This window comes from Scyliorhinus canicula, chromosome 26 (assembly GCF_902713615.1).
Source record: "Scyliorhinus canicula chromosome 26, sScyCan1.1, whole genome shotgun sequence".
Classification (NCBI taxonomy): Eukaryota; Metazoa; Chordata; class Chondrichthyes; order Carcharhiniformes; family Scyliorhinidae; genus Scyliorhinus; species Scyliorhinus canicula.
In genome coordinates, this window is record NC_052171.1 from 16613243 (window position 1) to 16640169 (window position 26927).

Here is a 26927-nt window from a genome sequence, read left to right on the forward strand (position 1 = left end):
AAAGAAGATTTTGAAGTATGACTTGAAATCACTGGTGTGGAAGCCAGAGTTCAGTGAGACAAGGTGGCTCACAGTATTAGAATAATCTGGAGGGATTTTGAGGAGAAATCAACAGACATATACTTGGATTCAGAGAGGAGTGTGTCTTACCACATTCACCTGGTGTGCCTGGAAGGGACTTTGTGTGTCCCTGAGACCAGTGTAGCTTAAGATGTATTTTGCCGGGGCCGGATGGGTTCCCGGTGGAGTTTTACAGGAAATTTGTGGACTTGGTGGGTCCAGTGCTGGTGCGAGCATTTAATGAGGCGCGCGAGGGGGGGGTTCTGCCCCCAACAATGTCGCAGGCCCTGATCTCCTTGATTTTGAAGCGGGACAAGGACCCGGTCCAGTGCGGGTCCTACAGGCCCATCTCCCTCCTGAATGTTGACGCCAAGCTGTTAGCAAAGGTCCTGGCAACCAGGATAGAGGACTGTGTGCCAGGGGTAGTCCATGAAGACCAGACGGGGTTCGTGAAGGGACGCCAACTTAACACAAATGTCCGGAGATTGTTAAATGTGATTATGATGCCAGCAGTGGAAGGGGAGGCGGAGATAGTGGTAGCGCTGGACGCGGAGAAGGCATTTGACAGGGTGGAGTGGGAATACTTGTGGGAGACGTTGGAAAGGTTTGGGTTTGGGGAGGGATTTATCAAGTGGGTAAAACTGCTCTATTCAGCTCCGATGGCAAGTGTGGTAACAAACGGGAGGAGGTCAGAATATTTTGGGCTCCATCGAGGTACTAGGCAGGGATGTCCCCTATCTCCCTTACTCTTTGCATTAGCGATTGAGCCGTTGGCGATGGCACTGAGGGGTTCAGGGGGGTGGAGAGGACTGACAAGGGGAGGGGAGGAACATCGGGTCTCGCTCTATGCGGATGATTTGTTGTTGTATGTGGCAGACCTGGAGGGGGGAATGCCGGAGGTAATGGGGATACTAGCGGAGTTCGGGGACTTTTCGGGATATAAATTAAATCTGGGGAAAAGTGAGGTCTTTGTAATACACCCGGGAGACCAAGGGGAGGGAATTGGGAGGCTCCCCTTCAAAAGAGCAGTTAAAAGTTTTAGGTATTTGGGGGTGCAGGTGGCAAAGAACTGGGGGACCCTCCACAAGTTGAACTTTTCCAGACTGGTGGAACAGATGGAGGAGGAGTTTAAGAGGTGGGACATGGTGCCGCTGTCGCTGGCAGGGAGGGTGCAGTCAGTTAAAATGACGGTCCTCCCGAGGTTCTTGTTTTTGTTCCAGTGTCTGCCCATCTTCCTCCCCAGGGCCTTTTTCAAGAAGGTAACGAGTAGTATCATGGGGTATGTGTGGGCACATGGCACCCCGAGAGTTAGAAGGGTCTTTTTGGAGCGGAGTAGGGATAGTGGAGGGCTGGCGTTACCCAACCTTTCGGGATATTACTGGGCGGCAAATACATCGATGGTACGAAAGTGGATGATGGAAGGGGAGGGGGCAGCCTGGAAGCGCATGGAGAGGGCGTCCTGCGGCAACATAAGCTTAGGGGCACTGGTAACGGCACCATGGCCGCTCCCTCCCACGAGGTATACCACGAGCCCGGTGGTGGCGGCCACCCTCAAGATCTGGGGGCAGTGGAGGCGACACAGGGGGGAAGTGGGAGGTCTGATAGGGGCACCACTAAGAGGGAACCACAGATTTGCGCCGGGAAACACAGGAGGGGGATTCCAGAGCTGGCAGAGGGCGGGTATTAGACAACTGAGGGACTTGTTTATAGAGGGGAGGTTTGCGAGCCTGGGAGAGCTGGAGGAGAAATTTGGGCTCCCCCCGGGGAACACGTTCAGGTACCTCCAAGTGAAGGCATTTGCCAGACGACAGGTAGCGGGGTTCCCCGCGCTCCCCGACAGGGGGGTGAGTGATAGGGTACTATCAGGGGTCTGGATCGGGGAGGGGAAGATCTCGGACATCTATAAGATTATGCAGGAGGTGGAGGAGGTACCAGTAGAGGAGCTGAAAGATAAGTGGGAGTTAGAGCTGGGGGAACAGATAGAGGACGGGACATGGGCAGACGCCCTGGAGAGGGTCAACTCGTCGTCGTCATGTGCGAGACTAAGTCTCATTCAATTTAAGGTACTGCATAGAGCCCACATGACGGGGACAAGGATGAGTCGGTTTTTCGGGGGTGAAGACAGGTGTATTAGATGTTCGGGAAGCCCTGCGAATCATGCACATATGTTTTGGGCATGTCCGGCACTGGAGGAGTTCTAGAAGGGGGTGGCAGGGACGGTGTCGAGAGTGGTGGGGTCCAGGGTCAAGCCAGGATGGGGACTTGCGATCTTCGGGGTTGGGGTGGAACCGGGGGTACAGGAGGCGAGGGAGGCTGGAATATTAGCCTTTGCGTCCTTGGTGGCTCGGAGGAGGATCCTGATTCAGTGGAGGGACGAAAGGCCTCCGAGTGTTAACACCTGGTTAAACGACATGGCAAACTTCATCCAATTGGAAAGGATCAAATTCGCCCTGAGAGGGTCGGTGCAGGGGTTTTTCAGGCGATGGCAACCCTTCCTAGACCTCTTGGATCAGAGATAGAAACTGAGGCCGTGACAGCAGCAACCCGGGAGGGGAGGGGAGGGCGGGAGGGAGGGGGGGGGGGAGGGGGGGGGGGGGGGAGGGGGGACAAAGACGAAGGAAGTACGGTAGCGGTGGTGGCACGGGCAAGGCCTGCCCGAGGACGCTGCTAGAAATGATAAGTTGGTCTGACTGTCGGTTCGCCGGCGGGGGGGGGGACGCGCGAGTAGGGGGGGGGGGGGGACTTTTTTTTCTTTTTTTTGTTAAGTAGGGGGGTTTGACTTTGTTTTGTTATAATTTAAATGTAAATGTAGGGGGGGTTAAAATGTTTGTATTTTGAAAAATTTCTTCAATAAAAATTATTTAAAAAAAAAAAGATGTATTTTGTAATCTATGTTAATCCGAAAATCTGTGTGCAATTGTGAAACTTCTTTTAAAATTTAAAGTAGTCAAATTGTTTTCCAATTAAGGGGCAATTTAGCGTGGCCAATCCACCGACCTGCACATCTTTGGGTTTTGGGGGTGAAGCCCTCACAAACATGGGGAGAATGTGCAAACTCCACATGGACAGTGACCCGGGATCAAATCCAGATCCTCGGCACCATGAGGCAGCAGTGCTAACCACTGCGCGAATGTGCCGCCCCCATGCAATTGTTAAACTAAGGGGAGGGCATAAAGGAGTATTGTATCATAATCCAATTTTTTTCATAATAAATATCTTTTCCTTCTTGTTAAAACTAATTACCAGTCCTGTGACTCTGTTCCTCCATGTTTTATTTTTTAAAAGTTGAAGCTATGGGGCGCGATTCTCTGCTCCCGGGAAAAATCGTGAAGGCCGTCGTGAACTTAGCCGAGTTTCACGACGGCCTCGGAGCCCACTCCTCTCACCGAATTCAACCCCACCCGTGGGGCTAGGAGCGGCACTCCGTTATTCTCGGCCGCCGGGCCTTGACGCTTGCGTCAAGGCGGCGCGCCGAGAATGACGCGACGGCAGCGCCTATGTGACATCAGCCGCGCATGCCGGCCTACCTGCGCATGCGCGGCTGACGTCACGACGGCTGACAGTAAAGACGGTGGCCGTCTTTACCCTCAGCCGCCCCGCAAGACGTGGCGACTTGATTTTGCGGGGCGGCGGAGGGGAATAGAGCGACCGATTAAGACGCCGGCCCGACGATCGGTGGGCACCGACCGTGGGCCTGTCCCCTCCCGAGCGCAGTCGTGGTGCTCATTCCCCACCAAGCCCCCTACAAGCCCCAAAACGGGCATCTCACGGCGATTTCACGACAGCAGCGACCAGGTGTGGTTGCCGCCGTCGTGAAACGGTCGCGAATGGCAGGCCGCTCGGCCCATCCGGGTTGGAGAATCGGCGGTAGCCGTGAAAAACAGCGAGCGGCGATTCTTCCGAGCGGGGGGTGGGAGAATCGCTGGGGGCACCAGGGGGTCGTGAAATTAGTCGGGGGGCCCCTCCCGCGATTCTCCCACCCGGCGTGGGGAGCGGAGAATCGTGCCCATGGTCTTTTGTACTCGGGTCCCATTCTGGGATCTTCCCGTCCAGTTATAACATCAACCAGGATTTTAAAATGAGCCACTTCTTTCAAGAGCTGAGGATGACGTCTATGGTAGAAATGAACTTGCAAATCAAGTCACTACTGCACAGGGAATCACTGCAGCTTAGTGAACATGGGTGATGGGGGAACAGGACATGGCAAAAGTTAGAATATGGACAGTAAAGGTTTGGAGAAGCTGAAGCTTATGGAGGGTGGAGAATGGGAGTCTGGACAGGAGATATGACAATAATCAAGTCAAGACTTGAGCTCACATCAGCTTTTGTAATCTTGACAGGTTGGGTGAATGATTTCCCCTCCTTGTGCTCCGTCCAGAGACCTTCACCATAGACCTGCCTTTTGGAACATCCACCTCTTGCCACGTCTCATGATGGAAATGGTCACTGTGGCTGCTGTGGCTCAGTTGGAAGCACTTGTGCAGCCTCTGACGGGGAGGATGTGGCTTTAAGCCTCACTTCAGAAAGCTGAGCAGAAGATCTGGGCAGACATGTTAGTATATGTTTGAGGGAGTGCTGTTATTTGGATGTGTTACAGAAGGGAAGGAGTGTTCTCACTGATTCCTGACCAATATTATCCTTAAGTTAGTATGACCACAACAGACTGTGTAATCATTGCTGTTTATGGGAGCTTGCTGTGTGCAAATTGGCAACAGAGACCAAAGTAATGCAAATCTTGTTTTATTTTTCTGATGTGGGACTCTTGTTTGGAAAAGTGGGACTGTGTCACAAAAAACACACATTGCCTTCTCCCCTGCCCCTCCCAGCGCCAAAGAATCTACAAGCCTTTTAACCTTTGTCCGTTTGGCTTGTGAACCCTCAAAAATGAAAACGTTGTATGGCGCTGACGAGCAATGTGGTCAGCAAGTCTGTCGGTATCAGGTGTGAGCCACTTAGGGGTTAACTCTGAGTGTGTGTGTGTGTGTGCGGCTGCTTGGCAACTCATCAAGAAGCTCTGCAGTCGCTGCTGTGGGATGGCAGAGTGCCAACAAACAACACAGAGGATCTGTACAACTTTAAACTCTGAAAAAAGGTCATCTCCCTTGCACCATTTTCAAAGATCCATTTATTGCAGTGTAACCTTGGCTGATCAGAACAAGAGCATCTGACTGGTTGCACAACACCCTGCTAGACATGAATCAGAAATCCGGTTTATCGGCCTGTTCACACATCGAGACATTTACAGCGGTTGCCAAGCACAGGATAGCAGTGGGGAAACAGGCACTCAGGAGCCTTTGCCAGCGACACACTTCCCTTCCATCTGCTCCCTCCACTTGTTGCTCACACAGCTTTTAGTTTCAAAGCCTGCTGAAACCCAAGCATTTTGTCCCACAGCTGACTCGTAACCTCGGTGACCCACATTTCTGAAGGTGCTATCTGGAGGATCTGGGCTGTGAAGCAAACACACCGCAGGCCACTGGAGTTCAGCACAGTTAATTTTTAAGCTGTTCAGAGAAAGAAGGTAAGAATAACACAGCACTTGGGCCTGTTTCTTTCTCCTGCCAGTCTGTTGTATCTTGCCGAGCTTGAGTTTATATTTACAGACCAACATCTTCGGGGGTAAATGTAAAAGGTTTATAATGGTTGTGAGTTTACTATTTACTGATATTGTTCTGTTTATTAAACATTGGAAACATTGATCATTCAGTTTAATCAGCCAACAGTACCAGCAGTGTGTCTCTGCAGTATTTTAAGAAGACAAAGTTTCTTTTCTTATTTTCTCCTCCCCTCCTCGTACCTGGCACTAAAGATGCTCTGGGTAGCTCATCGAATCCTCAATTGGGCCTAATTGCCAAGATTTTTGACTCTGTGATGCATCACAACTAAACATGTGCAAGTCATATGAGAGCAACTTGGAGTCTTCAGTGGGGTTGGGGGAGGAAAATAGCTGAGGCCAATTGCAGTAATCCGCTGTCTCAACTCTGTTGATCAGTTTATTCATCACACACCATGGGTGACATTTTGGCTGCTCTCAGCTGCGTGTCAGGTCCACACTGACTGGTTAATTTATCCAATCAGCCAAAGGGGGGATATTGATAGAAATGAATTCCAGTCCCTTATATTGTCCCTTTTTGTGGGCTGTCTGGCTCCCCCACAGTGCAGCACTCTCGTGCAGGGGTGCAAATCAATGCCCAGACATACACAGACAGACAGGCAGGCAGGGGGCCCGTTTAACTGGTTCGTGATGCAAAGTAAGACCAGCAGCGGGGGTTCAATTCCCGTACATGCTGAGATTATTTATGAAGTCTTCTCAACTTTGTCCCTTGCCTGAGGTGTGGTGATCCTCAGGTTAATCACCACCAGTCAGCTCTCTCCCCCAAAGGGAAAAGCAATCTGTGGTCATCTGGGTCTATGGCGACTTTACCTTACCTTTACTGGACTTAACAAAGGTTGTGTACCTTCTCCAGTCTGTGCATGGACTTTGAATTCCTCTGACTGCTATGGAGCTGTCGAAAAGACCAGTTTGATCCATTAACTGGACTTTTTGTTCCTAAAATAATTCTCATGTTCTTCCTCGTGCTTTGACCTGCTGGCTGTGTGTGTCTGTGTACTCAGCAGGCCACAGTTCACTGAATGGAACAGGATGAGGAAGAGTAATTGGACCTTTTTAGGCAATTTAAAACATAGACTGAGTACAGGCATCTGTAATTCTTTTGTTTGAACATTTGTTCGAATATCAGCATTGGATATGACTAAAGCAGCTTCACAATGCCCTTTCCAGCCAAGCACTATGCCTGTTCTCAACACCTCTCGGATCCCTCGTGATCAGAAGTGTGAGCTCTGGGAACATCCAGCACAATTTCATTTCAGAATGTCACATTAGGGTAGGTAGAGGCGTACTGAAAAAAGATGGTTCCATTCATCACTTGTATCATTCAAAGATAATGAAAATCTTGCATTTATATAGCGACTTCCACAACCTCAGCCAATGTAAATGATTTCCCAACAGTGAAGTGTGGAAGGCTTGTGACGTGTAGTCAGTGTTATGATAAGAAACAGCAGCCAATTTGCAAGCAGCAATGAGATAAACCACCAGCAGGCAGTAGGTTTTAGAGATGTTGGTTGAGGGATAAACATTAGCCAGGATATTGGGATGAATTTACCTGTTCATCTCTAAAATAGTGCCATGGGTATCTGAGCTGAAACAAGGCACTTTCAACTCTTCAGCACTCCCTTGGTCAGCTGAGATTTTGTGCACAGGTCCCGAGGGCACTAACCTTGTGTGCAAGTCTGCTACGCACTGAACCATGCCGGCATCACATTTGTACAAGGCAACAACAGTGACTCAGAAAAATGTTGTGAGCCTTAAAGGTTGGAGATTATACAAGGTTTTGAGATAAAACAGTGCTGCAAACTCAGCAAATCAATCCCTGAACGGTCACCAACCTGAAATGTTAGCTCTGTTTCATTCTCCACAGATGCTACCTGACCTTGGTACAGCATTTTCTGTTTTTATTTGACACTTCCAGCATCGGCATTATTTTGCTTTTGTGGTTATGGAGAATAGTCTTGTCTCATGAAGCCAGCCTGTCCTTGTTGAATTGGAGAGTTTCTAAGCCACAGTCAGATGTCTGTCATTGTAGCACCTTTGCTTTGATACCTTACTGGCTTGTAGCCATGTTCAGTACCATTTAGTGGAAACTGTTATTTGCTGAGCTGGCACCAACTCACTGGCAAAGCAATTTTTGTGCCTAATCTCGTGTTGTACATTCTCAGCAAGGTGGACGTGGCATGATGCTGCAAGATACGCACCTCTTTACATTGCAAGACTCACAGCACAGTTGTCTCTCTGAATTCATCACGTTGCTGGGCACTCAGGTTGACTCGGCAGCTGAGCACTCAGCAAAATGACAGTGGGTGATAGCTCGCATGCAGGCTGATCAAGTTTGTGGCACTGGAGGGCAGCACAGTGGCGCTGTGGTTAGCACTAGTTAGCCTCATGGCACCGAGGTCCCAGGTTCGATCCCGGCTCTGGGTCACTGTCCATGTGGAGTTCTCCCCGTGTTTGCGTGGGTCTCACCCCCACAACCCAAAGATGTGCAGGGCAGGTGGATTGGCCAGGCTACATTGCCCCTTAATTGGAAAAATGAATTGGGTACTCTAAATTTATTTTTAAAATTATAAGGATGAGGTACTGGATGTTTTAGCAGACATAAAGGTGCATAAATCCCCAGGGCCTGATGAGATGTAGCCCAGGCTGCTGAGGGAAGCAAGAGAGGAGATTCTGGGGCCCTGACAGATTCAAATCTTCACTGGTGAAGTGCCAGATGACTGGGACCTTTTATTCAAGAATGGCAGCAGGGATAAGCCAGGTAATTACAGACCAAGTTAGTCTAACATCAGTAGGAGGGAAATTATTGGAAAAAATTCTGAAGGACAGGATTAATCCACACTTGGCAAGACAGGGATTGATCAGGGATAGTCAGCACAGATTTGTTGTTGGGAGATCCTGTTTGACAAATTTAATTGAGTTTTTTGAATAGGTGACTAAAGAGATATTTCACCATTTATTTACATGGACTTCAGTAAGGACTTTGATAAGGTCCCACATGGAAGGCCAGATCAAAAGGTTCGAACTCATGGAATTCAGGGCAAGTTGGCAAATTGGGTCCAAATTTGGCTTGTTGATAGGAGGCAAAGGGTGAAGATGAGGGGGTTGATGTTGTGAATGGAAGCCTGTGACCAGCGATGTACCACAGAGATCAGTGCTGGGGCCGTTGCTATTTGTTATATACAATAACAACTTGAATGTAAATGTAGATGGTATAATTAGTAAGTTTGCAGATGACACAAAAATGCTGGTGTTGTTGATTGTGAGGAGGATAGTCTTAGGCTACAGACTGATATTGATCAGCTGGTAAATTGGGCAGAGCAATCGCAGATGGAATTTAATCCAGCCAAGTGTGAGGGGATGCATTTTGTGAGGTTTAATGAGGGTAGGCTTTACAGAGTGAACAGCGGGTCCTTTCAGTATTGAGGAACAAAGGGACCTTGGTGTACAAGTCCATGGATCCCTGAAGGTGGCAGCACAGGTACATAAGGTGGTGAAGAAGGCATCCAGAATGCTTGCCTTCATTAGCTGGGGCATAATATATAAGAGCAGGGAGGTCTTGCTACAACTTTATAAAACATTGGTGAGGCCAAAGATGGATTATTGTGTGTAGTTCTGGTTGCCACGCCATCGGAAGGACATGATTTCACCAAAGGGGATGCAGAGAAGATTCAGGATGTTGCCTGTTATGAGCAGAGACAGGATAGGTTGGGTTTGTTTTCTCTGGAACACAGGAGGCTGAGGGGGTGAATATCTGATAGAGGTATACAAAATTATAAGAGGCATAGATAGGGTAGATCGGAAGAATCTTTTCCACATGGCAGAGCTCTCCAAGACCAGAGGGCGTAAGGTGAGGAGTACGTGGTTTATAGGGCACCTGAGGAAAGACTTTTTTTCACCCAGAGGGTGGTAGAAATATGGAACCCACTGTCTGACAGAGTGATGGAGCCAGATACTCTCGTAACATTTAACAAGCATCTGAAAGAGCCACGGCACAGTAGGCTGTGGACCAAGTGTTGGTTGGTAAATGGGATGAGGAGAGACTGATACATTCTGGTCGGCAAAGACAAAAGTGGGCCGAAGGGCCTGTTTCTATTCTTTGTTACTCTATGACTCTATATTGTGACATGGAAAGTATTACAGTCTTTGAATATGACAGGAAAGGAAGTATAAGAGTTAAGCGCAAAATTCTGAATGTGGTCCTCACTTGGCACTGCTCACAGTGAATTGTATGTCTTGCCTCTCTCTGCAATCTTTATTGTTCCTTACCTTTTGTTTAATCTGTCTCACTTCTGTGTACGCATTTCTTTCCATCTCTTATTCTGCATCTGTCATTTTCATAGAATCATAGAATTTACAGTGCAGAAGGAGGCCATTCGGCTCATCGGGTCTGCACCGGCCCTTGGAAAGAGCACCTGACTCAAGCCCACACCTCTACCCTATCCACGTAGCCCAGTCACCCCACTTAATCTTTTTGATACACTAAGGGGAAATTTAGCATGGCCAATCCATCTAACGTTAACATGTGGGAGGAAACCGGAGCACCAGGAGTAAACCCATGCAGACATGGGGAGAAAGTGACAGCCACTGTGCCACCCAGTCAGCATGGTTCATGGTCTTCCCAGATCATTCTAGGTTGCAGAATGCTACACTCCTCAGTTAAGAGCCCCAGGGATAAGCAGGGTCTTGTTGGAAGCCTTGCCTCTGGATTATTGTTGTGGTCAGTGCCGAAGAGTGGAAGTGACAAGCAGAACACCAGAAATTTGGATGGAGGAAGGTCAGGGTTGGTGGTGGGGTAGGAGGGGGATAGTTATTGTTGACATGCTCCAGGAACATGCTTTGTGGGTCATTGCTTTTCAGTCATGTTTGTCCAGTGTAGATAAACCCTTGTGTTTGGCTGCAGCGTCAATAGTCTCTGGGTCAGTCACCTCCTGTAGCATAGGCTTGGCTCCCGTTTGATGTTACACCTTTGTTTGTGCAATGTGAATGGAGCATGTTATATAAACAAGTTAAAGCTCAGAACTGAACTGTGGGCCAATGCCAGATATAAAGGGCGGGATTCTCCGGCCCCCACTGGGTCGGAGAATTGCCGGGGGGGACGGCGTGAATCCCGCCGCCCCCCCCCCCCCCCCCCCCCCCCCGGGCTGCCGAATTCTCCGGCGCCAGGAATTTGGCAGGGACGGAAATCGCGCCGTGCTGGTTGGCAGCCGCTGGCAGCGCCCTCCCCTCCCCCCCCCCCCACGGCGATTCTCCGGCCCACGATGGGCCCATTTTCGGCGGGTCCCACCGGCGTATGTTACGACAGTTACGGCGGGACCTGGCTCCACGGGCGGCCTCCAGGGTCCTCGGGGAGGGGAGGGACACAGGGGGATCTGACCCTGGGGGGTGCCCCCACAGTGGCCTGGCACGCGATCGGCACCCACCATTCCGTGGATGGGCCTGTGCCGTGGGGGCACTCTACTCTTCCGCGTCAGCCGGTGTAACGGTCCGCGATGGCCGGCATGGAGATGAACCCCCCCCCCCGCGTGTACGCTGGGATGATGCCAGCACATGCTGCCGCTCCTGTGCATGCGCCAACTCGCCCCTGCCGGCGGAGACCCTTCGGCGCCGGTTGGCATGGCGTCAAGCCCCTTCTGCGCCAGCCGACTCAGCGGATTCCGCACCTTCGGGGCGGCCCGGCGCCGAGTGGTTCACGCCACTCCTTCGCGCCGGAGTTGCCCACCCCGCCGGTTTCCGAAGAATCCCGCCCAAAAAGTTCCATATTCACTAATTCTGCCTCTTATGCATCCCTAGTTTTCATAATCGTAATCTTTATTGGTGTCTCAAGTTGGCTTACATTAACACTGCAATGAAGTTACTCTGAAAAGGCCCTAGTTGCCACATTCCGGCACCTGTTCGGGTACACAGAGGGAGAATTCAGAATGTCCAATTCACCTAACAGCACGTCTTTCGGGACTTGTGGGAGGAAACTGGAGTATCCGGAGGAAACCCACGCAGACATGGGGAGAACTTGCAGACTCCGCACAGACAGTGACCCAAGCCGGGAATCGAACCTGGGTCCCTGGCGATGTGAAGCAACAATGCTAACCATTGTGCTATCTTGCCGCCCATGGCAGCCATGCCATTGCCCTGTGCTCCAGAGTTTCCACCCAAAGGCTCATCACTTACATACCTGTGTCCTCCTTTGAGATGCTCCTCAAAACGTTGACCAAGATTTTAATCTTCTGACATAATAGCACCTCAGATCACTCAGTGTAGCTTAAGGTGCCGAGGATCCGGATTTGATCCTGGCCCTGGGTCACTGTCTGTGTGGAGTTTGCACATTCTCCCCGTGTCTGTGTGGGTCTCACCCCCACAACACAAAGATGTGCAGGGTAGGTAGATTGGCCACTCTAAATTGCCCTAGAATTGGAAAATGTTAAAACAAAGATCACTCAGTGTACAATCTTTGTCTGGTCATCACTCCTCCAAAGTGCCTTTTGGTGTTCTGCTTTCAATATGATATGAATGCATGTTGTTGCAAAATGTTAAGTTACCCGCCTTGCACTGGTGGCTTTGCCTTGTGTCTATGCTGTAAACATGCTTAAAATTGGCAAGTTAAATCTGGATAGTTCACGAGCTGCCACTGATGCATTTATTGTCTTGGTATCACATTTTCACTGTCGTGCTCTCTCCTTCACTGTTTATTCACTACTCTCTTCAGTGCCCACTTGGAGCCTGACTGCTCTCCTACTAAAGAATAAACAGTGGAGATTGAGGCATTCCAGCATCCACTGTGGCATTACAAGTGTTCGAGTTAGAATGCAGGCCCAATCTCAGATGAGATCTTAGCGTGACCATACAATTGGCCAGAGACCCTTGCTTACAAAGTGTGCTTTGGTGGATTTTCACTGTCTATTAAAAAGGATATCAGGAATCGGAAGTGGGACCCGCAAGGTTTCAATATCCCACGTGAGATGGCCGCCTCATGGGAGAGGCTTTGAGACCTGAGTCACAGTGGGTGATATGCTGAATGTATATTGTGCAATGGCATATGTTCACTGCAGCTCACAATGAAAAAGCTCACGGTTTATTTTGCTTTTTTTTTGTGAACACATCAAATACACCTTTAAATGTAGGCAGATACCTTGATAAATCTGCAGGCACTGTCACATGAAGGAGATTGAAATTGATGTGTGTGGGAGCAGAGTCTGGAATGAGGAGCTGTATCAGTGAAATTAGAACTGGGTACTTCAGGAAGCACAACGGATAGGAGAAATCTGGAACTCTCCCGCAACACTGCTGAGCCTCGGTGTCAATTGAAAAACTTGACAAAGAGAAAGAGATTTCTGTTCATTTTGAATTAAAAAATCAGTTATGAGCCACATAACTCTGGAGTTGAATATATTTTAAACTGGGACAGACAGAATTTTGGTGTTTCGGGGAATTTGAGGGATATGAGGACTGGGTGGGAAAGGGGAGTTGAAGCCCAAGCTGGGCCATAATTGTAATGAAAGAGCAGACTTGATGGGCCATATGGCCTACTCCTATTTTTTGTGTTCTTCATTTGCCTGGTCCAAAGGTATCTGCACAGTTGAAAATGAAAAGCACAGAAAGAACCATGAGAGGTGGGTAGATGACCATTTGAGGTACAAATCAGCCACGTTGTAATTGAATGGCAGACAGACTCTTGGGGCTGACTGGCCATTTCCTGTTCTATTAACGTCACTCCCAATGAGCTTGGGTGTGAAAAATATAGGCTGCTGTGGTTCCAGACAAGCAAGGATCTTGGCTTGCTTAAATGAGATGATCTTTAGCAGGACCAGACTCCAGGGGGTGATGGATTGGTATCATTTTCCTGGGATAGGCAACGGGGGATCAAATGTCCCAGATTGCCATCCAGAGGGTGAGACCAGGATTGAATTCATCTGTGACCTCCCCCCACTGATTGCAATAGTCTGACAACAATACCTCCTGCCCATTTAGCCTTCAGGGAAACAGGTAGCCATGGTGAGTTGTTTATCAAAAAGAGGATCTGGTGAAAGAGACGGCAATAAATTGAAGGATCATTGGAAAGATCACAAATTCAACCCCCACCTCAGGTCCTGTCAAAAGAAACCAGCAATTTAAAGATTGCCACCCAGTAATATCCTGCTTCAATCTCATTATAACTTGCAGTTTCATGCAGCAATGCAAGCCACACCTGACCCAGAGGTAATTTTTTTTTCAGAGAATAGTACATAAGATACTTGGCTGGGGAACAGTAGAGGCAGAACAGACACTTTATTAGTGATTACGCAAGTTACATCTCAGAATACAGCTGCTCACTCTGCAAATTCCACTCTTGACATGTCTGAAAGTTAGGATAATAAGCTTATGGGGGGGGGGGGGGGGGGGGGGGGGGGGCACATTCAGAGACATTTGCAAATTCAAACCAGAGACAGACATTAAATTAGTTTTTCTTTGAATAATGCTTTGCACATCTCTATACCTAAACACCATGTCAAATAATGATCATTGCTGAAATAACGAGTATGTTTGAATTAAAAAACTTTTCAGGTCGCATTTGTGGAGAGAGAAAAATCAAGTTAACATCAGCTCAATGACGTGGCTTCAGAAATGTGATTTATTCATAACGACTGATTTTTGAACAAATTCATTGTCTGTGGGCGTCACAGGCTGGGCCAGCATTTATTGGATCCAGTGTTATGTGCCTGGGAATAATCTCATGCTTGGCTCCCAAATCTGGCTTGTGGGGCTCAGTAAAACTGCTAGGTGGGGCATTTACTCAGTGAGGAAAATGTAAACACAGGGTAACACAACCCTGTCGCGGCATGGCAATGGCCAGAATACGTGGCGAGCTGTTCAAAAGTCCAATTACTTCAAAGGGATTAGAAAATCCTGCTGGCGGGAGGAGCCATAAAGGCCCACTCTCCTGAGATCGTCCCCCTCCTGAGGTAATGTACCAACACCTTTCATACTCTGCTCCTTCTCTCCCACGGTTAACAAAATATTGCTCATGGGGGCTCAGGTTACCAGTCCCATTCTTAAAAGTTGGGGCAAACAGGGATTTGGTTAGATAAGCAAAGGCTAAAATGGAAGCATAATTTCTGCAAACAGTGGGTGACATAGTTTTCATTAGGTGTTGCCTGTGACCCACAGCTGGATACAGTGGAGATGCTCAAGTGAAACCCTGGAAATCTGAAGGCTCCTCCTGACATAGAGCAAGGCCAGTCAGACATGATATGGCCAAAATAACACCTCCAACCTGTTCCCAGATTACAGAGTTTGCTTACCTCTGCCTGGCAGTGTATTTGACTCAGCCTTCACAGCTCTGCTTGAGAGATGGGAAGCAACGGCCACCTCGCCTGAATATTAGCCATTGCCACCTGACTGATGCGAAAGGTGTGCATATGGAGAGGTTTGCATCAGACTGTGATTCCTGCTGAGGTCAAATAGTTGTTCAGAAGAGGCACTAGAGGACTACCTGATTTCTCCTAACCACCCCCACCCAGGGCCTTTGGGAACACCTTTTAATTGGGGAATGGAGGAAACAAAACTGAAGCCTTCATTTGACTGGCATGTCATCCAGAAAAGGCAGTGTACCTGAATTGAATCATAGCACCTATCTTACCCTACCCCGTTCCACCTTTCCCCTTCTCCACCCACCCCTTCCCCATCCATCTGGCATCTGTCGCCCAGCTGCTGGTGTGCTTGTGGCCTCGCCCATTATCTGTGCATTCCGTGCATAGCTAACTGTCAGAGCGGAGTGGCCTGTGTTGCTATTCTTCTCCTCCTTGTTGTGACAGCACAGCTATGCTTGCTAGGGGCTGGCTCTCCTAGCTCAGTAACTCTTGGCAGCAGCAGATGGCAGCCTGCCCTCCTCATGGCTGATGTCATTACTTTTCTTGTGAGTCACTCTGAGCTTGATTGTGCAATGTGAATTCGGCTGCACATGCCTCTTCCCAGGGGGAGAGAGAAAAAGGACGTTCAGAGGAGATCCTACGCCACCACGCCTTGTGCTTGCATCAAGCTCTTAATGAGGGCCGTGCCACAAGCAATTAAGCTTGCCTTTTCTGTCTCCCAACAGTGGCTGCAAATCACTGCTCGACAATGTTAAAAAAGCTGAGATTTTAACTGCTTTCAACACCAGGGTTTCTCCACAACACTCGGAACAAGACACTGAAGAGTCGATACCTGGAGAGTTGCCAGATTTGTTAATAAATCCCTGCCTGACGAAAAAGATCTTTCAGAGCTTGAAGGTGAGTGTTTAAGTGCCTTGATTAGATTTAATTCATTTTAAAACTTGTTCTTTGGTGAGGGTATGCCTGTTAACTCCCTCTTTTGAGCACGCAAACTATCTAATTTTCAGTCAAATGTTTTTAAAAGGACACTACAGCAGGCAGACAGAACCTCAGGCTCATCAAAGGGTGTTGTGTTCTCGAGTCCTGCAATGCCGAGATTTATTTGTGTTTTAGTGTACAGCTTAAACCCATAACCTTTTGACCTTTGACATAAGACCTCTCCACCACCCCACCAAAATACCCCTCCATCCCATAACTCAGCCAGACTCGACACTGTCTCGGTTCTCTTTGTTATCTGGATGTCCCTGCTGTTGCTGTTTGTTTTGACAGGGCTAAACACGGCAGGACTGATGCATGAGTGCTGCAGCCTCCCTTAATTTTAAAAGACCCCAGTCTGACAGAGGTCTCGAGATGTACTGCTTGTGTGAGTACTCCTCTGACAATCCTTCCCAAGGTCACTTAACCCAAGTGGAGGAAATCTCCTTGTAGGTCCCACAAGTGTGCTCCTGACACATACAGCACATTGTGGACTTGAGATTACCTGTCAGTGATAGATGTCAGCTTTTTCCATTTTCCACACACTGGGGTTGATGTGGGGACAGGACATCGAAGTGAACCCCATCGGACTGACATGGCAGCAGGAATAGGTAACTTGTTTTACAGCTCAGCAAAATTTTAACCCGTGTGCCCCAGAATTGTCTCAGTTTATTGCTCAAGTGGGTTTTTTTTTTAAAAAGCCAGCACACAAATTAAAGGCTGAGAGAAGGAACACTGTTAATCCAGCGACAAAATCTAATTCCTCGCACTTTGTCGTGACATAGATTCACAGCAGTGCTGCATTCAAATCTCACCGACCTTGATCCCACAGTACGAGTTTGGCTTGGGTTCGGGGGGGGGGGGGGGGGGGGGGGGGGGGGGTTGACGATTACATGTCAGAGTGGGAATATTTGTGCGGTTGGGTGGGGGAGTGTCTATGGGAAGTGGCGATCTGTGGGAGGATGGTGCTGTGTGCATGTGTGGTGCCTTTGCCTTGGTGTACATCTGTGTGTGTGTGTCAGTGGGGTGGCTGTGTCTAAAAGAGTGGTTAAGGTGGCGCAACGCTCCAAAGCAGCAAACACTCCCCTCTGTGTCTCTATTGTGGAAATAGTTTCGTATCTGCAAACAATGGGAAAAGTGTTGGAATATCCTGAGGCAGTGCTGGGCAGAGCCAAGACTTACTCAATTTCAGCTTCAAGTACTTCAGCTGCTTGTGCTGATTAACCCTTTGCGAGTGTTGTTAAACACACAGCTCTGGTATACCCTGCTAACTGGCTGCACAATACATAGAACAGGATTAGAATATTTTATGTGGCAAAAACATGATGTTTACTGAGGTTTCATGAATGAACCAATTAATCTTTCATGATGTACCCATGACATCTATCCCACGAACAATACTGGTGGCTGACCAAATTCACAGTTGGTTAATGCTGTGTATATTAATATAGAAAGCATTTAAATCACTCGCAGTGTTTTATACAATATATTTCAGAATATTATACTCACATAACATGTTATGTGTATCTAACTGTCACAGCCCAATAACACGGTGTCTAATTCCTTTAATATAAAAGTTTTGCAGCTAGCAAACGTCAGTCACACTCCAGACATCCAAATGCAAGTATCATATTCCAGACACCATGCTTTAAAGTGCACCAAGCTTTAAAAAAAAGTAAACAGTCTGGATCTGGAGCCTGAAGTGGTTACGGTTGGCCCCAGTTGTCAGCAATCGTTCCTAAACAACTAGAATTCCTTGGGCCTGCCTCTTGAGATGCATTTTGCCCGAGGAACTTGCCAAACAGTGCATTAAAGTGGCTGGCTAGTTTACCCCTATTATACGCAGCTCATGAGCAATGCAGCAGGATATCTATTCGTAATTGGGTTGTTGCCTGGGGGTGGGCGGTGTCAGTGAAGAGGTGGCAAGGTGCTGTGGATAGACCAGTGGGACTATTTCTTTCTTTCAAAGAGCTGACTCACATACTCGCCTGGATGGGCAACTGTGCTCTTATCATTATGTACTTATGTGAATCTAACAATTTTTAGACTCAACAGCACAGTTTCTCCTATAGAGCGTATTTAAAGTGTTCAGAACTCTACTAACTGTTGGCTGTTCCATCATTTATTTATGGTCATGATGTAAGTAACATGCGGTGTGTTGTGTACTGGAATGGGTTCCCTTATTGATGCTTTGTGTATCGCTGAATAAGAAATTCAAGAGTCCCAAACTGAGTAAAGGTGTTGTTATCCTTTGGCTTGTGAATATCGTGTATTATTGTGCAGCACAAATAGGCAAATGTCATCCAGGAACTATGGTGTATTGTATACAGGAATGGTATGCCCCACAGCAAATGGTGTTGGACAAAATGAGACACAGAAGTGTGCTCCAGGCTCCATTTAAGAATTGGGGGAAAAGTCATGCCAGCAATTCACAGCTCTTGCTATGATTCCAAAACGGAGAGAATGTTTTTCACATTTGAAACAAGTTATAGTGTATTCTTTGAGTTGGGGAGCCAACGAGAAGTCTCCTGGGTCTGTGTCTCATTCCTGGAAACTCTGGAACAGGAAAAGGAGATTTGCCTGATGCAGTTTTGAACTTGCCTCTTGCCCTTGACTATTCTACTTTTCTTCAGATCTTATTTCTTCACACCGCAACAGGCTCCACTGAACGTTCTCTGCTTTGACACTCCAAATACCTTCTTTCCTCCCCACACCCTAATAATGCTGATCTAAATCAGGACATCACGGCCTCTGAGGCCTCGTTCCTAGCCAGCAGCTAAAAGCTGTGGAACTCTTCCTCTCTAATGGGCTTCCATTCTCCGTCCCATTCTCTCTTCTCAACTCCATCTTTTTTAAACCTCCTGTCCCTACGTGGTCTCTTCACTCCTCTCCTCCCTTGGACTTTCATCCTTCCCCTCTTCCTAAACTCTCCCCTCCCCTTTTCTTAGTCTTTTCCCTCCCCCTCCCGCACCCACCCCCATGCTCTTCAATCTTCTCCTGAACCCCTTCCTCTTACATCTTACTCCAGTTTCACAAACATTCAAACCCTCCACCACCGACGAACTGTGGCAGCTCCTCCTGACATAGCGTACCATCTACAGGATGCACTGCAGTAACTCACCAAGGTTCCTTACACAGCACCTTCCAAACCCACGAACACTACCATCTAGAAGGACATGGGCAGCAGATACCTGGGAACCCCACCACCTGGAGGTTTCCCCCCAAATCACTCACCACCCTGACTTGGAAATATATCGGCTGTTCCTTCACTGTCGCTGGGGCAACATCCTGGAACTCCCTCCCTACCAGCACAGTAGGTGTACCTACACCTCAAGGACGGCAGCGATTCAAGAAGGCAACTCACAATCACCTTCTGAAGGGCAACTAGGGATGGGCAATAAATGTTCGCCTAACCAGCGAAGCCCACATCCTGCAAAAAAAATGAATAAAAAGTCTCCAAGCATGGCCTCTCAATTTTCAAACTTGTACCTGCCTGCTGCTCTTTTCAGTCTTACTCCTGCCACATGCAGTTTTTGTTTGGCATGTGGCACAGTGAGTTCAAATTTCTACCATGTGACTGTTGTTGCCAATTTGCACCGGTGACGCCAATAATGTTGCTCTTTTTAACTGGATACTGATATGACGGTTATTGATGATGATATTGCTTTTCAGAGTCGCCAGGTATCAAATGATACCACCACAGGGTTTTACCGGATATCGATCAAAGACCAAACAACCAGTTAGTTAGTTCAAGCTCCATGATAGTATATTTACACACAAGAATTACTTCAACATGCAACATAAAACATTACAAGCTAAATTACACCTGACACTACAATAACCTGTACTTAACTTCAGGCACCCGGCTTTATGCAAAGGAACAAGGCCTTTGTTTGGATCTTGCATGGCTGGGTCTGGAAAAGTGACTTCATTTCTGCTGGGCTCATCTGTCTGGTAGCGATCGTTGGTCTTGAACTTGTCTTCTGGTCGTGATGCTGCACTTCGTTTTAAACATAGCTCGGGCCAAGAGAGACCGAGCGGCGGTGCCAAGAGAGACTGAACACATGGCAGTGTCTCTCTTCATTCTCCTGGAGTTTTGCACTTTTTTGTACGGTCCTTAGCTTTGGACCCAATAGTTCGGCAGGCTTCGATTACTGCCTTCAATTTTGGCCATTAAAGGGGCGGGTACCTTGATGGTGGGGCGTGTCCTGAGCGGTCATTGACCTAGGCTGTTTGGGCTCGCTGAGCAAAGGGAGTGGAGCCGATGAGTCTGTTTCTGTATCTGTTACCTGAGTACAGGTCTTTTGTTCTAGGGAAATGGTCCATTAGAATGCAAAGTAGCTGGCGGTTTCGATAGCATCGATTTATCTGAGTTGCCAATATACATAAGCTCTGAGCGTCTGAGTCCTGGGTTGACCATATTTCCCATGGCCCTTTGCAGGTGGCCATATTTCCTGGGAACCTTTGTAAGTGGCTATTCCAGATAGGTACACTGTGGCCAAGAGATTGGAGATCAGCAGGCTGCCAAGGCTTGTGAAAACAACAACCACTTGGCATGGAGCCAGCCTGACAGTCATTTCCAGATCATACCCGACCACATTAAACTGCACCACACCTCCACTTCAATCTGACCACATTCAACTGCACCATTCATTCCTTTCCTCTAGTCAAGACCTCCTTGTTCTCCCAGATAAAGACAACCATCCTTTTGTTCATAGTCAGCTACCTTCCCTTCCATTCCCTCCACCCATGCAGATCCCTCTGCTGCTAACCCTGGTTTCCCCTGACTGCCCTTGATAGCCCAGCCTCTCTCATTCTAGATGTCCTTGGCCATCAAATGTAGCCCAGGCCCTGCCTCCTCGGTTGCCTTTATCAAAATTATTTCTTGAGTGGAGACATTTCTTCTCCCTTTCCCTTGATTGCTATGCACACAATTCCTGCCCTCACTCATCATCTATTTATTTTTCGATGATGGCTGCCTTTGAAGGGACCATGTCCTCCTCTCAGGCAGGGCTCTCATTGTGGAGGAGGTGGGAGGTTGGTGAAGATAGTTAACTCTAGAAAAATGGAGCATGTGGCGCAGTGGATAGCATTGAGGCTGAGGACCTGGGTTCGAATCCCGGCCCTGGGTCACTGTCCGTGTGGAGTTTGCACCATATTCGCCCCGTGTCTGTGTGGGTTTCACCCCCACAATCCAAAGATATGCAGGATAGATGGATTGGCCATGCAATTTTAAATTGCCCCTTAATTGGAAAAAGTACATATAATTGGGTATTCTAAAAAAAATTTTAAAGTCTGGAAAAATGAGTGATGGGTTGTTTCTGCCACCAGAATAATGTTGGGATTTTCAGAAAGATTTGTGCCAGAGAGTAGATCTACATCTCGTGCGTTTTCCCTGATGTCCTGGCCAACATCAATCTCACAGTCAACATCAGAAGAACAGATTATCTGGTTGCTGTCACATTGCTCGCGGCACCTTTTCTGTGTGCAAGTTAGCTGCTGTATTTCCCTCCATGCAAAAGGGACATTGGCTGGAGAGTGCTTTGAGAGGTCCAGTGTTTGTGAAAGGATCTTTATAACTGCAGGACTTTCTTTCGAGCTACCATTTTACTGCACGCTTCTGAAACCTAGCAAATCTTCGGGTCGCCTTTAACTGCAGTTTAACCCTCATCTAGCCTCTAATATCCTTCAGAGTGGTGTTCCATCTGACTTTGGAGAATCTGGGCAGAATTTAATGAAATGGAAATAAAGTCCCGCAGCAAGTGAGTTTAGCCTAACTGAAGGCACTCGGGTTAGATTGGGGGCCTCAGTGGGGAATGCGTGCACATAGTCCCGTTTTCTGCATTGAGGAACTCCTCTCGCCAGAACTCCTCAGTGTAACAAAACATCGGGATGCCATCTTTTGAGCCCCCAACGCAATCCCCCCCCCCCCCCCCAAAGCCCCAACTCACGATGAGTGGATCCCAGGCCCCCCCCCCATTCTCCGAACACCAGTTGGCAGTTCCATCTAGGCAGTTTGGCAATGCCGGGATTTACATCGCAAAGTCTTGTGAGATCACGTTAGATCTCGCAAGGTGTTGCGAGCCGGATCGATCCTCGGAGCAGGGGGCTTCTATCAGCCATGTGGCACCGTGCAGCATGGCAGTTTTATCAACCCTCTATTTCTAATATATTTAGGAATAGCTAACATGCGTGAGTTCTTTCCAGCTATCATTTTGAGATTTTATGAATCTAAGGCCTATACTGAACAGTGTCTGCTTTGCAGTGCATGTAAAGGCATACAAAATTCTACTTTGTTTCACACGTATTACACTGTCATCTATTTAATTCCTCCTGCCTCGTTCAAAATAGTGTCTTTGCCCTCCCACTTCCCCTTCTACACATCTGCACTCACACAATGACATTATCCAGACATGGATTCAGCTCCCATATCGCTGCTGATAACAACCAGCTGCACCCCTCCACCACTTTGGCTCGATTTCTCTGTGGTGCCAAATATGCATGATTAACAGTAATCAGTCAGTCAAACTTTTTCTTCCTTGCTAACAACCACTGTAGTGAGCAGCAAGATGACATGTATGAATGGGTTGTCTCTGTGAGGCAAATTTTAGTTCCCTCTGGTTCTCAAAGCACAGACCTTCCTGCTCTGCCCTCAGGAACAGAATAGGCACTGTATTGACCAAGTAAGCTCTGCAGGGAGTTTGATGCAACACACATTCTCTGGGAAATCTTGAATTCTGAAGTATCTTTATATATTGTAGCCTGCGGCTGCATGCCACTCCAGTGTGTGTGTCCCTCCTCATTAATAATCTCACACTGGATTACAAGATCCAACTTGCTTTCCTGCATTTTCTTTTCCACCACAGTAGGTTGTGATGGTGTAATGTGCAGTTGAAGTTTCAATTATTCTCACTCTGCGGGTTATGAACAAACTGCTGCTCCAGTTCTCCCCATTCCCAAACGTAGCAAAGGGCACTTCGGGATGAACAGTAAATGCTGGTCCAGACAGCGATACCCAAATCCCCTTAATGAATTGAAAAAAATGCTGACTATTTTATATTACAATAGAAAAGCCCCTGTGACTGAGGTTCTTCAACTCACCCGGAAGCTCAGCACCTCAGTGCTAAGTATTCATTTTCACCTAACACACAGACCTGGACATCCTCCTTTTCATGTGAGAGGCTGCAAAGTGCTGAACTTTAACGGGACCTGGGTGTCCTTGTTCATGAGTCATTGAAAGTTAACATGCAGGTACAGCAAGCAATTAAGAAGGCAAATGGTATGTTGGCCTTTTTTACAAGAGGATTTGATTTTGGGAGTAAAGACGTTTTACTGTAATTATATCGAGCCTTGCTGAGACAGCACCTGAAGTACTGTGTGCAGTTTTGGTCTCCTTACTCCTTACATGGAGTGCAACAAAGGTTCAGTAAATTAATTCCTGGGATGGGCGAAGGCCCCATTAGGAAATAGTAAATGGACCGGGCCTTTATTCTCTGGAGTTTAGACAGGGTGGATACTAGACACTTGGGGTGTCAAGAACCAGGGAACACTGTCTCAGAACAATGGGCAGGTCATTTAGGATTGAGATTAGGAGGATTTTTTCAACTCACTTAGTTGTGTATGTTCAAATCTGAGAGCAATAGATTTTTTTTTTAATAAGTTTAGAGTACCCAATTAATTTTTTCCAATTAAGGGGCAATTTAGCGTGGCCAATCCACCTACCCTGCACATCTTTGGATTGTGGGGGCAAAACCCACGCAAACACGGGGAGAATGTGCAAACTCCACACGGACAGTGACCCAGAGCCGGGATCGAACCTGGGACCTCGGTGCCATGAGGCAGCAGTGCTAACTACTGCGCCACCGTGCTGCTCGCAATAGATTTCTACATGTTAAAAACATCAAGGGAAACAGGGATAGTGCAGTAAAATGGTTGGGGGAGAAGATCAGCCATGATCTCATTGAATGAGAGAGTGGCTTGAAGCTGAATTGCTGATTCTTGCTCCTTATGTTCTGAACAGCAGGTTTTCCAGTGAGCAAGGCTTGAATGAAAGCAGGGACACAAAAAAAGGGTGAAACTAGAGACTGGTTTCAATTTGTCACTCATCATCCACTATAAACAGAAGACCAAAGTGAATATTGTCGAGGATATTCCCTGGTTCAATATGTTTCATATCCATTTCAACCTCCACTGATAAAGAAACACAAAACGAATTGAAGGCATAGGAGTTGGAGGAGGGAGAGGGGCAAAGGCAGTATGTTCACCTGCAATGAATGTTTCTGGCTTTAACAGGGGTCCAACTTCACAGGCGCCAGCAGTCTTCTGACCCTGTGCAACAGCGGCCACCTGGAACAAGAGCCCGAATTACCGTAAATACTCTCTTCCGGGGTCACTTTGAATATGATTAGATCCCCCATTCAGAGCAGCAAATTGAGCATATACTAGGCCTTCAACCTTTGGAAAACACGACTGTCTACTCCACAGGGGCAATCCTTCACTCGCTCATGTGCCATGCTTGAAGGGCGGGGGCACTGCAAGTAATTATTTGACGCAGAAGTCCCAAGTAGCGAGACTTCTAATCAAGTTATCCCTCCTTAACCTGATTGGGAATGTTGTGGAGAAACAGCTAATTCTTCCAGTTGAGTTGAGGGACTGACAGACACCACAACTGTCAGCCCATTGGAAGGCTGTGACTCAGTGAGATGGAACTGGGCCTTGATTGTGCGGGAATTTGAACGACTGCCAAGTCAATTCGGCTTTGGGCCTCAAGTTTGAGTTTTTGGCTGAAGGCTGGGAACTGCTGTCCTTCCATGCCCCCTGGACTGTCAGGCGTTCCAGACACATATTGCAAGCTACAGAACGTGCACTGTCTCAGAGGGCATTCTTTGTTTCACTGTGAGCACAATGCTGAGGGAAGATTGTTTTTTTAAACTAAAAGTCATTTCAATTAAAAACTTTCCCGAATGTTGAGGATTTAAATTCCAGTCCTGGTCTGTATGTTCTGTCACTTCTCTCTCTCTGTGTTGGATCCTGCTTTCTGTGTGGATTTGCACTGTGAACAACGGCAAGAAAATGTATTTGCTACTTGATGTCTGTGAAAACATATTTTACTGGCCAGTGAGGGCACTCCTATCAGAGTTTAGCACATCTGAGCGCAAGAGACACTAGGCAAATGCCAGGTGTGAGATTCAGTCACCAGCTTTGGACCTGACATGTCGCTCTGTCCACGCAGTTGGAAATCGCAAGCTGCACTGGCCACATGGTGCACTGGCCTGGAATCATTTGGAAATGTTTCTTATCTCCATTTTCTCTTTCTAACACATACACAAACACATTCCCTTGCTCCCACTCACGCACATGCTTATCAACCCTTTCTCACTCTCACACTCATTCTCCCTCTCTTTGTCCACAGCACATCCAGCAGTGGGATTTCCAAGTGTTTTTCTTGAGTTCTGCCAGTTCAGAAAAAATGACAGCTGTGGACGGGTCGCTGGCTATATTTTTAGCAGAGGGCTGTGCCAATGGCCGAATGTTGAACAATGGCATTTCCTCAGTTTCTTTTGTAAAGAAGTGGCCTACTTCACAATCGTAGGATGGCAGATTGCAAATTCCTCTGCAAGACTCCCATGGATACCCTGGAGTGTTGATTTGCTCCTGAAAACACCCCCCAAGCACGGCTGGCAAAATTTTTATTGCAAGGATAAGTTATCGGCCACAGCTCTCAACACAATATGTTACAATGAGATACTTAGACATTTAGTCATTTGGTGCATGCCACCATTTTTTAATATTTGATTTGTTCCTGGGAATTTTCCTTCCCTGTGGCGAAGCAGTATTGTGTCTGCACTAAACTCCTGTCCAGTAAAACACCAGAGCAAGATGAAGAGTAAGTTACAGTTGTTCAATTAATTCAGGGGAGCTGGTGTTTGTTCAAAGCCTGTGTCAGCCATGGCTCAGGTGGTCAGTGAACCACAAGATTGTGGATTCAAGTCACAATCAAACAAAGATTTTGGCTGAGGCTTTAGTACAACACTGAGTGATGCACTGTCAGAGGTGCTGTCTTTTGAATAGATGTTAAACCAAGAGTGGGGAGTTATTCCCAGTCACCTCACCGATATATATCCCTGAATCGACATTACAAACACACATAATCTGATTGTTATCGTATTGCCTTTTGTGGGAGATTTTATTTAGAAATTGGTTGCTGCATTCCAGTAGCGACTCCACTTCAAAAAAAGTGCTTTGTGGGCTGTGAAACCCTTGGGATGTGCTGAGATTGTGAAAGGTGGCTGGTTTAGCTCAGTGGGCTAGATAGCTGGTTTGTGATACAGAACAATGCCAGCAGCGTGGGTTCAATTCCCGTACCAGCTTACCCAAACAGGCGCTGGAATGTGGCGACTAGGGGCTTTTCACAGTAACTTCATACTTGTGACAATAAAAGGTTATTGCTATTAAATGTCTTCCTTTGCCGAAGCTTTTGACACTTGCCAGGAGTGGTTGTGGGACCAGGGATGAGGAGTGTGAAGGCCGGCAGCTGAGGTGCCAAGTGTGCTCCTAGCATCAGCATGCTCTTTTCCTGTGTAGAGCTGTGGATGCTACACTCCTGCCCCATTTTGATCATATTCAGTACTGTGCCCCACCTTGTTCTATCTGTGTCTGATCACATAAATAGCCAGTGTTCCCATTCAGCAATCAGTGCACGATGACTGTATGGTCTGCTACTCCTCAGTTCCTACGCCTGCCATCAGCACAACGACGAAGCACCATACAGTGCCTGATGTACGGTTGTCACCTAACTTCTAATGACTGACACCCAGCAGCTAATCAGGCATCCTGGTAGAGGTGGAACTCAGTCCTCTTCCTGTCTCTCCAATAGAAAAGGGATGTCCAAATCCATGTCCAAGAATGAAAGGACCAGGAACAATTAAACTGCTGAA

General features: G+C 47.6%; 1 protein-coding gene across 5 annotated transcripts in view; it reads left to right on the plus strand.

Annotated features, from left to right (window-relative positions):
- The first annotated feature begins 4468 nt into the window (after positions 1-4468).
- LOC119957325 (probable JmjC domain-containing histone demethylation protein 2C) overlaps positions 4469-26927 on the plus strand; it is a 94055-nt gene continuing 71596 nt past the window's right edge. For 2 of the 5 annotated variants that reach the window (XM_038785211.1, XM_038785214.1), the window contains exon 1: positions 15470-15912. The gene's annotated coding sequence lies outside the window, so the exon portion shown is untranslated. Of the gene's footprint in view, positions 4613-4953; positions 5582-15469; positions 15913-26927 lie in introns of those variants that run through there. The other 3 variants (XM_038785213.1, XM_038785212.1, XM_038785217.1) reach the window with 3 other exon arrangements.